Here is a 14,683-nt window from a genome sequence, read left to right as displayed (position 1 = left end):
TTTAGTATGTTGAATGAAAAATTTATTATTATTATTATTTTTTTTTAAATGAATTGATGAATTGTTACATTTAATTTTCACATAAAATTTCAATAAATCAAAAAATGTTCATTTCTTTCACTATTGACGCGGTTGATTTTATTGATGCACATTTTGGAAAACAGTCTGTTAAGGCACTCAGTATGATTTTCAGTTAAGTGTGACTCCAATGTGATGACGTTAAGTGTTGGGCTGATCTGGATGCACGTAGTGTTGAGCTGATACTTGTAGTCGACTGATGCATATCAAACTCGATACAGGTGACATCTCAGTTAGCATTGCTTCATGTTTGTAGTAGACGGCTGCATTCCAAATTCAATACAGAGTCACATAAATTTTGTATCATATTTGTAATTATACAATGTACATTTCAGGCTTGAAATGACAATGTAATTCGTTTTTTGGAAAAGAGATGGACGCTGCATACAGGATTAATTTAGGTGAGGATTAATTTAGGTAAGGTTTGGTTTTTTTATATTTTCAGCTTTCAAGGTTTAGAGTTCTGCATACAGGAATAATTTAGGAGAGGATTTTTTGAATCAATTCTTTCATGATACTGTGACTGTTCTTCTGAATTCCAAGTTGTGAATGTGAACATGGATGGCAATTACCTCCAGGTAATGCAGTAGTGTTGAAGTTTGAGATACAGAGTCAGCAATAAGCATTGGCATTGCTATTGGTGTATGCTTTGGTGTCGGCTTTGGCATCGGCGTTGATATTGGCATTGGCATCAGCATTGGCGCAGGCATTGGCGTAGCTATTGGCATTGATTTTTGTTGTTGGCATTGGCGCAGATTTTGGCATTGGCGTAGCTATTGGCATTGATTTTTGTTGTTGGCATCAGCATTGGCGCAGATTTTGGCATCAGCATTGGCGCAGATTTTGGCATTGGCGTAGCTATTGGCATTGGCGCAGGCATTGGCATTGATTTTTGTTGTTGGCATCAGCATTGGCGCAGATTTTGGCATCAGCATTGGCGCAGATATTGGCTTCGGCGCAGGCATCGGCGTAGATATTGGCGTTGACATCAGCACAGGCATCAGCGTAGATTTTGGCGTAGTTATTGGTGTTGATATTGGTGTTGACATTAGCGTAGTTATTGGTGTAGGCCGCAGCGTAGATTTAGGCGTAGATATTGGCGTAGTTATGTCACACTAGTTTGAAAATCACCCAAATGTTCTTAACACTCTTCATGGCGTTCACTTGTTACTGATTTCGAGATTCACATGATAACTATTTCAATGTTAATGTTTGTGCTGTACCTGTTATCTTAAAATGCTTATAAACTAAAAAGAAAAACTTGATTAGGCTATCAATACAATCTAATACACATAAAAATTATTTTAAGTATCTATGAAATTGAAATTTGTTAACATCTTATTATACAGTCAGCAATACATAAATTGTGAAATATGGACATATCAATGATAAATTTAAAAAAAAATCATTTTCATCTATTCACTGTTCAAATATCAAAATTTTAATCCATTCTTCAAAATAGAAATATAATTTCATAACACCCTGTATCATTATCAAAATTGTAAAAAAACATCAGATTATCACAACAAAAAATTTAATTTCAATACATATTTCAATAATTTCAGACAATTGGTCTTCTATTCACAATCATTTCATAATATATCTGCATTTCATTATTATTTAATATAACATTCCATTTATAGCATGTTCATTTCACATTTATGATTTATCATTCAGGGTTTCAAAATTATTTAGTTTTAATTTTGTTCAAAAATTGTATAAAAAGCAAATTATTTAATATTGTTAATCATCGTTTGTTGGATACTATAGTTTATTTCGACTTTTCAATGTTCTAAACACAAACTACATTTCATGACAAAACTTTACTATCAATCATTAAACAAGAAACCATTCAAAACATCAATAACATTTTGCTTCAAAGGCAAACAATATTCATAATTAATCATCATTTTGCATCTATGGCAATCAACATTATTAATCATTATTTTTGCATCTATGGCAATCAACATAAGTAATCAACACAAAAAATATTATCTCATTACTGCCTCTCTAAGTCATAACCTCTGTTATTCCTTCTTTAGGCAATAATGGGTTTCCATCTCAAAAAACAATCACATACCAGCAAAATTCTAATCAACAAACCCCACTAAAAATTCTACATACACTCCAGCATCCATTTCAAACGATAATCAATCATATCAAAATTTATAGAACAAACAAATTTAAAATTTAAAAAAAAATCAATCACAAAAACTTATTTCAATTAATAATATAACAAAACGTTTTAAATTGAACCAATTATATTTTTTTTTAAATAATTTAAAATTTTAAAGACTGTATAATAAGTATAAACATTTCAAGATTATAATACAAAGATGATCAAGATGAAATATGGGTAAATAAGTTCCCTAAAAAATACAAACAAGAGAAAAAGAAAACTGGGTAAATAAATTCCCTAAAACAATACAAAGAAGAGAAAGATTAATTAGAGCCTATCCTACATGTCAGTACTGAACTTTCATGAGGAAGTATATTTAATAAAATATACTACTATGGAATTTTGTAAATTCCAAGTATGACTCTAATTTGTTATAATTGTGAGCTATCACTCCCACAAAAACAACTGGTGAAGGAAAAAATATGTTGACTATTGTGACTGGGTGGAAAGTTCCTAGATGTCTGTAAGGCAATGTGATAGCAGACTCTAGTATCGGACCACAAAAACAAAAGTATGCAAAAGGTTTTACAAACATTTGATGTTGCAGTCTTAAGGTTTTTATATCGCAAACAAGTAGGTCAGATAATCGAGTCCAGCCGTATGTGGTTCACGCCCACACCTCTAAAAAAAAAATCACACCTACTTGTCTACCAAAAATCCAAAGTATTGGACAGCAAAGAAAAAATAAAATGCAAAATGGGTTAAAAGCCCAGAAGAAAACTATAACCTAATTACATATGGCTTATGGCACAATATGCAATGAAAGATGAGAACATGGGACAAAATTGCTCTGAAAAACCTAATTACCTAATATGATACCTGACAAAATAGACATAATTAAAATAAGTAATACATGATGAAAAAATATACCGCAAGCAAACAATTATTTACACAACAATGGATAGATTTTAGAAAAGTTAATTTTTATCAACAATTTAAAGATTAGGAAAATAAGCTACTATTTCAACTTCTAATATTATTTCAGAAAAAAATACAAATTTAAATGACTATGGACAAGATTGGTTAAGATATGCTTCATAGAAGAAATTTACTGAATATTACACAAAGACAGGAAAGAATCGAAAATTGAAAAGATTAAGGGCCAAGAAAAATAGGCTACAGGAAAGAAAAAAGATACAATTATGGACTCTTACCATACGTAGTATTTACGGTCATTGCTATTCTGAATCCCGGCATGACACAGGATTCCTAATCATTGTGTGCTTTCTGATGGTATTTCTTCATCATATATTGATTGACTCTCACAATTTTACCTGTACTTATCTCTTCCAGTTTGAAACACCCTTTATTGAGATCATCTCTTATTATGTGAGGTCCACGATATTTAGGACACAGCTTGGCAGAAAACTTCTTCAGCTTGCTCGACAAAATGTAATTTCGAATTACAACTAGATCATCAACTTTGAATTTATACTTGGGTTTATTATGCATATTCTGTTTGAATCTCCTGATGACACCTCTATTTTTTATTCTGTACAGTATTCGTTTGTTTCTGATACTTTCTTCTTCAAGTTCAAACTTATTTTCTACAGGATATTTGATATATTTGAAAACAAGATGTGCCAATTTATGATTCATCATAAGCTCCATGGGTATGTGACCAGTCGATTCATGAAAATTGTTGTTGATGACAAATTCAACCTTATCAATATACTTGTACCAAATATTATGCTTATTTACAGGAACGTAAGTTCTCAATATGCGATTGACCTCTTTCAACGGTCTTTCACTAAGATTTGCCTGGGGATGATAAACTGAAATGTAGTAATATTTTATACCTAATCTTTCCATAGATTCTTTCCACAATCTGCTTTGAAAACAAGTACCATTATCACTGATTATATATTCAAATTTACCAAATTCATTTACATATTTCTCAACAACTTTTACTAAATTATGAGCGTTAGCCTTAACTATAGGATACAACTTTGTAAACTTAGTAAAGCCATCATGAATAATGCACATCCATTTGTACTTGCCACCTGGTAATTCTCCATAGACATCAATGAACACTTTGTGATGTTTTTTCTCAGAAATTATGGTATGCATTTCTAATAATTTCTTTTCATTTGATGTCTTTACAAGTTGACAATACTTACAGTATCTTATAGTTTTGGTAACAAGTCTGTAACAATCTTTTATGTAAAAAGTTTCTTCAATAAATTTGCATGTTTTTGATATACCTACATGACCTAATCTTTCATGAAATTCAACTATCAATTCTTCATACAGTGCTGAAGGCACACAAACTTTCCAAAAACTATTCTTTCCAGATTTTCTAGTGAACAAAAGATCATCATTTACTTTAAAAAATTTGTTGATATTCAAATTACCTGTCTCCAACTTTTCTCTTACATTTTTTAACCAAACATCATCTTTTTGAATTTCTTTGATCTTCTTTACTATCTCGATTAACTTGTTATCACTCTTAATGATATTCAATACCTTGAATTCATTTGAATTTCGATTTTCTAAATTACCTTCATAATCAGTTCTAGAAATGATATCTGGCACAATGTTATCCTTTCCTGCTACAAATTCCCACTCAATATTAAAATTCTGTAATGCAAGAATCCATCTTCCCAAACGACCATGTCCTATCTTACATTTTTTTAAAAAGGTCAAGGCTTTATGATCTGTACGGACAACTATTTTTTGATTACCAAAATAATTTTGAAGTTTCATCAAGCCAAATAATACAGCTAAACATTCTTTCTCACATATTGTGTAATTTAATTCAGATTTCGTTAAGCTTCTGCTAGCATATGCAATGGTACCGAGTCGCCTAAGAAACGCGGATTTCACGGGTGGGTATAAACTGTTCGACTGGAGAGCTGGTCGACAGTCAAAAATGTAAACAAAAATAAACTTGAGTGGAACGATAGGATCGTTCCACGGTTCCACTCTGTAAAAGCTTTACCACAGTGGCTTTACACTTCACGGTTTAAAGGTTATGTTACTGTTTATTGCTTACATGCTTAATCAAAGGTAACTGATTTAAAACTTAACATACTTATATGAAAATAATTTAAAACAATATATATTTAATACGTTACGTAGAGCTAACTAAAAGAAAAGTTTGAATCATTTTCACATTTATTTGTATTAATGTATAAAATAAATTATGTAGAAGATTATTTAGATAGGCTGTATGTATTGTAGCTACAATAATAAAGTAGATTCTTTGTTAGTAGTACAGCAACTTAAAATAATTTATTATGAATTAAAAATGTAGGCCCATTATGGAAACTAATCACTAACCTAATCACCGGTTTCACTTTGTTAAAACATTATTATTCTAGTACATTCTTATCAGTAATAATTGCATTGCTTATCTTGTTATAAACTTCACAAAATTTCAATTAGATGTACTTTGTGTAATTTTCGAAATGCAATAATGCACTTCAAAACGCTGTTTTTAGCCTTATCTTTGGCGTAATTTTAATAGGCAATGTTACCGGTATTTGGAAACATTGCATTATTAAAAAAAAAACTGGAAGAATAGGTAAAGAATGAAATCGGGTAATAGCAATATTCTATTTTTACTAAAATGATTATTACAGACAGATGATTTGTTACAATGTTATTTTTCTCATATTTGTTTGATAAATTTTATATTAATAATCTCTAATTAATGTTAGTTGCACAGAAGCCGGCTAAATTTTAACCGTGATTAATTTCACGAGAACCAATCAGAAAAGGCATTTTTTATAAGACAGTTTGTCTGATAGGCTCTCCTGGAATTAATCACGATTAAAATTTAACCGGCTTTTGGCACTTAGTCATGATTTAACAATGAAACAGACAATCCTTTTTCATGTATTGTTGTGATTGAATGAAATTTAGTTTACTCAGTGGATAAGTTATTATTTAAAGGTATTTTATATTGTATTAATTCAACATTGCTCTTGATTTAATAAAAGCATTATTATTGTTATTAAATGGTTATTTTTTATCACGGCTAAGTATTAGCTAAAATCTGGTTGAATTGATTATAAATGTGTAGGTATTACCTATACCAGACTTGTAATAACCTATACCTTTTTAAATTTCAAGAAAGTATCAATTGTAATAATTGAGAATAGACATTTGTATTTTAGAAGTTATCACATCATGTAATATTAAGAATAGTAAATTGTATTTGAGAAAGTATGAATTCAATTTGAGATGCGGTAATAAGATTTGTTAGTCAGAAGTTTCTGTTTTGATTAAGAAATCTGATTGAAAATCCAGTTGATCTTGTTCATGAATTAAAATTCATGCAAAGAATGCAAGTATGGAATATGATGTTGGACAAGTGGATTATTTTCTAATCTTCAATTAACACTTTCCCAAGTAACTTACATCTTACTATTTCTCAATAACAATTCACAATTCCTAATTACAATTGACAGCTTCCCAAGAAAATTCAAAATTTGTAAAAATATTCATTTTCAAAAGTGTAAAAATATGATATTCAAAGTTAAATATACCGATAATCTCTCTACCAATAAGAGTCAATCATAGGTACGGTATTGGAAACTATGAGCCGAATCTGCAATAACTGGATCTGAATAAACTGCTTGACTTGCCAGATTAGACATCCTATGTGTAATGAAAGTTTCATCCTAAATGAAAGTATCAGACAACTCCATAATTCATATCAGAAATATTCTTAGTAATATTTAAGGCAGTTTTGCTACTATTTGGTGGTATCCGTTGGAAGGCTTTTTAGTGGCTAGCTAAAGCTGCGTCTACACCAAAGTTATTAACAAAATGTTTATTTTTCCTTCCTCATAGATTCTATTAGATTGAACATACTGTAGCTTATCATACAAATGATGTGCCTATGTGTTTGTCAAGATCTAATAGAATCTATAAGGACGGAAAAATAAACATTTTGTTAATAACTTTGGTATAAACGCAGCTTTAGAAGACCGACCGAGGTGATTATTGATAAACAAGTCATACGGTGATCAAACTAGAAATATTTCTAGGCCTTTGAAGCACTTGACGAGCCAATCCTGTTAATTTATCAATCAATAATATTGATTATTTATTATTTTACAAAGGCGACTTTGTAGAAGTATTGTAAGCCTAGGTGATGATGATGGGATGAATGATAATACAATGAAGGTGGAGTTATGAATGAATAAAAATGATAGGTTATGCTATCCTCTTGAATTGATTTGAGTTATTTTTTCAATCCAGAAATAAAACTAAAAATTTTTATTTGATTAAAAACCGAATATAATAGAATGATGACATTCAATAAACTCTCAAAACTTGAAGATATTGAGTTATTAAGAAAAATTTTGAACCAGAAATAAACCACAAACTAATTATGACATTTTTTTCAAATCGGGCAACTTGAAAAACTTTTGTATTTCAGAAAAATAAGAGTTTTTTTAAATAAATATCCTCATTTACAATATTGACTATTCAATGGGTAAAATTATTCAAAGTTCCTACTTTAGGGAGTGTCTCACATCTTCGAGTGCATATTCCTACCAGACAAACAGAAACAAAAGTAGGACATTGTGATGTTCATGAACATGGGACGTTGTCACAGCATTGCGTTTACATTGCAGGCTGATACACAGGCAGTCGAGTCATAAATAAACATGACCTAATAAATTGTATTTTATTTGGTTCAAAGGTAAAAGAAAATGTGTGGGAGTTCATGTTTTGGCTTTTAAATGGCAATATGTTACTGCTGGCAAGCAGCTGGAGCAAATAATTGAAAATGCACGTCCACGATATAGAATCAATGTGTCTAAAAGCTACTTCAAGTTTTGGTTGTACAATAAAAATTCTAACAAGTTTTTATCGAACGTCCAAAGTCTAACTACACGCACATCAATTTTTGAATGAACAATTTTTTTCGTCCTTATAAACTCTACCAGGAGCTTGACAAACTCATGATCACATCATAATATATGTTTGTCAAATTTTGTTCAATTTAATCAAATTTATTAGGATGGCATAAAAAAGTTCAAAAATTGATGTGTGTGTTACTAGACTTAAGACTTATTCACACAACATATTCCCAAACTTTCATAATAATTTATTGGTCTAGTAGTTTCTCAATCACATACAAACACTCATTTGTCTTTTTCTTTAGGGCTTTTTGTAATATAAATAGAAATACAAATCTCAGTACTCTTTTAAATTATTTTATCACAACATGATTCGTACATTAAATGCCATTTCCAAGTCTGAAACATTCAGATTAATTTTCAAACTTGAAAATGGTATTTAATATCTGAATCATGTTGTGATAAAATAATTTAAAAGGGTACTGAGGTTTGTATTTCAATCTATATTTAAACATTCATTTATATTTTTCATTTTTATATTTTATCCAAGTTGTATTATAATTATTGTGTGATTAAAAAATAAAGTGATCGATTTTATAAATTAAATAGTAAGCACTATTATTCACATTAGTCCAATCATATTTTCTTATGACTCTCAATCTATTTCTTGAATATTCCAATGCTGTCTGCTGTACATTATACTTTTTATAACTTCAGTCGAGTCAGATCTGTAATGCAGGAGGAGTAGGTGGGCGAGGAGGAGGAGGAAGAGGAGGAGGAGGCGAAGGAGAAGGTAGAAGAGGGAGAGGAGGAGTTGAGGAGGAGGGGGAATAGTTGGAGGAGGAGGAAGAGTAGGGTGAGGAGGAGGAGGAGGAAGAGAAGGGTGGGGAGGAGTAGGTGGGGGAGAAGGAGGGGTTGATGAGGAGGTGAAGGAGGAGTAGTTGGGGGAGGAGGAGGAGGAGTAGGTGGAGGGTTGAGGAGGTGATGGAGGAGGTCAAGGAGGAGAAGGAGTAGGAGGAGGAGGCTTGAGTTACTATTCATCTCATGTTTATAAACACTTCAAAGACTTCATATAGAATATTTATATATGGTTTAGTTTATAATAAAGGTTTGTATTAAAGTTGGTGTCGTGTGAACAGAGGTTTGAGCAAACTTGGCTCAAAGCCTTATTGTAATAAACCACTATCACAATAAACCTCGGTTTAGGACTATGATTTGAAATCCATATGTGATATGAATTTGGATTTAACCTACCACATTGTGATGTATTATTATTTTGAAATTGATCAGCTGACTAGTAGTTCAATGAACAGTAGACCTCGCGCAGTTCAAAACTCTTGTAATACTGTCCATCAGAGTGAATTATGTCCTGTCCTTACGTGTCCGTGTCCGTGTAGTTATATAATAATTATAGTTTTACAATTAAAAAGGAAAACAGAAGAAAATAATAACGAACTTAATTAAATATTCTCAACGATTCAGTATAACTAATAAGATTAGAAGAGAACAGTATTTTAGTTAGATTCAGGTAAGTTAGTGAAGGGGTATGAAAAATATGTTTATACAAAGAAATAAGAAACAGTTGAAAGAAGAAAGAGTTGGTAGAGCTCAAAAATAATAATTTAATCATCAATTGAGCAGCATAATTTTTCACAAGATTTTTTTCACCAAGAAGTCTTTTTCTATTGCATGGAACATGGCAATTTTTCAAATTGCTGAAATCTGGCATGAATATTATTATTTAGAATTCCATATAATAAATTAAATGCTCTTAAGCTGCGTTTACACCAAAGTTATTAACAATATCTTGATAACTTAATCCTTATAGATTTCATCAGATTGAACATAACTTATCATAGTTACACATGATGATCATATGAGTTTGTCAAGTTCCGTTCAATCTAATAGAATCTATAAGGATTGAGTTATTAGCATTTTGTTAACAACTTTGGTATAAACGTGGCTTAAAGGATTTTCTGGTTTTTAAGTCTTGGACTTCAAATGTTGACCTCGAAGTTTCAGTGGAAAAGGATATTGGACAAAATGTTTCATACTTTTTCAAATAAAGATAACACAATAACCTTCCTGAATTTATTAAAAATCAATAAGAAGTCCTGAAGTCGGATAAAGAATATTATTTGCTAGTAGCAGTCACCGTGTCAAACTTAATATCTCTGCAAAATTTCATGACCATTGGTCGAACGGTCTAGGAGGAGTATCCAACAAATAATAACAATTTCATGTATAAGAGCTTTGCTCACCTTCGGCTCGCTCAGAAATTAGAAATTGAAAATAAAAATTTACATGGATAAGGCGGAGCACCTGCAATTCTTAAGGTGCGTACAGATATACGCGCAGCGAACATGAGCAATTCACTTTTAATCAGCTAATAATAATAATAATGTCGAGTTACCTGGCTGGCTCAGGTCTGGTGACAGAGTTTTCAGGTCGCAACTGATCAATTTCAGGGCCTCTGACATGACCTAACGACTGCTTTTTAGGCAGCCGGGACCGATGACTTAACGTGTCCATCCGAAACAGCTGATGCCAAGCTTTTTATATCTGTATCTTTCTGTTTCTGTGAAAATACAGATATAGTCAGCTGATTAAAAGTGAATTGTTCATGTTCGCGGCGCGTATATCTGTACGCACCTTCACAGATATGGCACTTGTGGCAGGTGATGATCTTACCAATGTCAATTTATATTATGAGCTTGATCAAAATTGTTGGAGTGGTTTTTGAGAAAAACGCGGTTTTTTATATAATTTTGATAGAACTTTGAATCGCAACTATTATAAATGCTGAATAAATGCTATATTTTATGTTGAATTCATCTGAATGCAGGTACTGCTGGTGGCGGACATACAGAGATTTTTACAAGGTCATCCTTCTTCTTTCTCCATTCCTCAACATTGTCACCAACTGTCGGCTTTCTTTCTACAAAATTCTTGGAAACCCTTCTATTGAAAATCTTTGAAATAATGTAGACTGTTTCAAATAGAAAAATATTAGCTATGGTACATTAGTATATGGTTGGTTGGATTCAGAGACAGAATTCTTTCAGACGTATGCCCCTTATTAGCTTCTGTGCTCATATTGTTGCATTAGTGCGCCAAAAGTCATCTTTATCGTTGTGGACACTGACGAATTTATTAACCTGCCTGGCCTTCCCCAACACTGTCCACAAGACAACACTGATTAGCATGACCATGCTCGTAGCACGGAGTGCCCTTTCTACTTTTTTGTTTGAACAGTAGGGTATTCATTTCGGCGCCATTCGCTCTATGTCTGCTTCTCTTTATTCGAGACCATGACATGTGACTTGTATCTCCATTATGGCATTTGTTTTTGACATCTTCACCCATCGACTAGCCGGTCTCACGTCAGCCTATATATATATATTTTATTATAAAGCCCACTTTCGATGTATATATTATGTTTCAACTATTCAGGTTATTAAACCACGTGAAAAAACTCATTCCTGGTGAATTTCTCAATCGATATTATTATGAAGAAAATTTTCTGCAGTCAATATTATATTTCACTCACACTCATTTATAGAAGTACAGATAATTGTAATAATAAGCATATTTTAATACTCTGTTTAGAGGTAGATAATATTCTTCAATGTTGAATAACATAAGTCATAATGCTATATTATAATGCTGTAATTAAGCCTATTGAAGAATAACAAGATTACAGACACTATTGGTCAGTGTGAAGTTAGCAGAACATTTGTCAGAAGTACGGTACATTAGAAAACGATAGTTCTGGATGCAGACACAATAGTTCTATAGTTCCTGATAGATATGAGCAATAGTTCCATTGATATAATGGAAAAAAATGATTTTGAAAGAATGCACTGCCAACTGCTAATAAAAATCCTATTCACCTCAGCAGTACACGTAGAAACGCTTTCATGACTGTTACAATAGGAGATATGAATGTATAAGAAGCCACTTACATGACTGGTGGGTTCCAATCTATTAGTCTATACCCTATTATAAGCTAAAATCTTATCTATTATAAGCTACACTAACGATCTATACAGTTTTCAACCAATTCCATTGATTAATGTGGTCTGTGGCTGGGGTGTGAAGTTGGCCCGGACGAAAATTTGAAACTTCCAAATTTGATATTTAGAAACCTAAATAAATGTCAAATTTGTCAAAACAAACCTAAACTAACGCTAAACTAACGATCTAGACTATTTTCAACTAGTTTTATGAAAATTCCCAGGCTGGTGTGAAGTTGGCCCGGAAAATTTGAAGTTTCCAAAAATTTGGTATTCAGAAACCTAAACAAACGTCAAATTTGTCAAAACAAACTTAAACCAACGATCTAGACTATTTTCAACTAATTTTGTGAAAATTTCCGGGCTAGTGTGAAGTTGGCCCGGAAAATTTGAAACTTTCAAATTTGGTATTTAGAAACCCAAACAAACGTCAAATTTGTTAAAACAAACCTAAACTAACGCTAAACTAATGATTTATAACACTTTCATTGAGAGGGCTGACATCATCCGGGCCAACTTCGCAGACGTGCTAACTTCTGTTGAGAGCGTACCATGTACTTGTCGAGCGGAAATTATGAGGTAATATGATGGATGAACGTAATATGATGGCATGATGCGTTATCCTATTGGAATTCATCATATTTTAAAAATAGTTCTTCTCTGGAGGCTGCAAAGGACCTGGCTACTTACAACCATTCCGTCTTCTGGCAGCATCTTAGTTGAGCCCAAATTATGAAAGTTTATTGTGATAGCTGAAGACTTGATTCATAAATTCTCATCACAGTTTCCTTCAATAATTCTTACCTGGGGCAGCAGAGGACCTCATTACCTACATCCTTCTCCTCCGCTGACAGCATGATTTTTGATCCCAAACTATGAAAATGGTATAGAACTGAAGCCCAGAATTGTTTTCATTGATTCACACTTTTCTCCAATCTGGACGTAGTGGAGCTGGCCTGCCAAATTTGAAAACTTTTAAAGTCTCTCACGGTTGAATTTTTTGAGACAAATTATGAGAATAGTATAGGAATGGGCTCCATCGAATGAGACCAATATGAAAAATATTCAATATCACTTTATTTATGAATCTATAAAAGATATTAAATACTTCACACAGACACATAAATATATAATGCAGAATTCAAATAAAGTTCAGCATGATAATACAATTCAATAATTTGATAGTAGATGGTAAGGGAAAAAACCACTGGCGTGAGATGACTCTTGATCGCCAGTGTGAGTAGGAAAAAAATTAAATTTAAAGTTCTCTGAAATATCTTATACTAAACTACGGAACTCTCTTCCTTATTCATATTTTATACAGTGTATACAGGATATAGAACACATTATTCCATGGGAAATCGGATAAGAGAATAAGAAGTAATTTTGTCAATAACTTTACTATAAATAGTTACTATAATGACTCAATTTTTCCATTTTCTAACGTTTTACTTGAAAAAGTGAGTAATTTTCGGTTAAATTTTGCATTTGAGTGAAACATCACGTTCAATAAATGACTCACATCTCTATTCAAACAGTTGAAAATGTTGTCTGGTAGTCTACACTATTTTCAGTTGTAATCCTCGCCTGATAATTTTGAAAGCTTGTAGAACTTCTTGATCTGACGGATTCTTCTCTTCAGATTCGTCACAGTCATCATCATCATCATCATCATCATCAGCTCTAAGAATTGAAATTCGTGACAAAAGCAGAAGGATGGGAAAGTCCTGTCTACCTGCCTGTTCTACGAATGACAGGTTTTTGAAATTCTATTTCCAGTAACTTGCATTCAATTTCCAACATGTGTTTCAAACTCTATTCACTGTTTACCATCCTATCTTCTCCCTACCTGAACTTGTCATTATTTTTAGTTTATTGACCTTTCTGCTGAAACTAAACAATTCTGACTGTTGGCTTCTTATTCACACTACATTTTGTATGTTGAAGTGAAGAGAGATAACTTTGTAGTTGAGAGGTACAAAATTCGTTATAGAAGAAAATAAGGAGCCAAAATTCTGAAATGTCATGGGACAAGGTGAAAATATTTGTTGCTTAGAAGAATTTATTAAGTGGTGGCTTGTTATAGAGAGGCTCGACTGTATAGCAATTTGAATATAGTGTGCTTGTATAAACTGTATAGCAATAGGCCTATATAGATGTAGTAAATAATATATAATAAACAATATATAGGAACATAATTGACCGAGCAAAGTGAGGTCTAAGATTTAAGTCGACAGTTTTGCATTTCTCTTTATGTTTATAATTATGTTCCGCATTTACGGCGAAACGCGGTAATAGATTTTCATGAAATTTGACAGGTACCTTTTTAAGTTGTGGGTCAACGTATATACAAGGCTTTTGGAAATTTTGCATTTCAAGGATAATATAAATGGAATAGGCGCATCCTTCATACATCAATATTAGAGTAAAAATCACACTAGAATATTATTCATCATAGATCAGCTGTCGAGAGGATTATAAATTGCATGCAATGACGCAAGCAATTTAATATATCAATGTAAATTGAAGAAAAACAGCTGTTGTTCGAATAATATCATCGATTAAATCTTCGTTGAATAAATGAATAAACG

The sequence above is a fragment of the Nilaparvata lugens genome, chromosome 2 (genome assembly GCF_014356525.2).
Source record: "Nilaparvata lugens isolate BPH chromosome 2, ASM1435652v1, whole genome shotgun sequence".
Classification (NCBI taxonomy): domain Eukaryota; kingdom Metazoa; phylum Arthropoda; class Insecta; order Hemiptera; family Delphacidae; genus Nilaparvata; species Nilaparvata lugens.
This window is presented reverse-complemented; position numbering follows the sequence as displayed.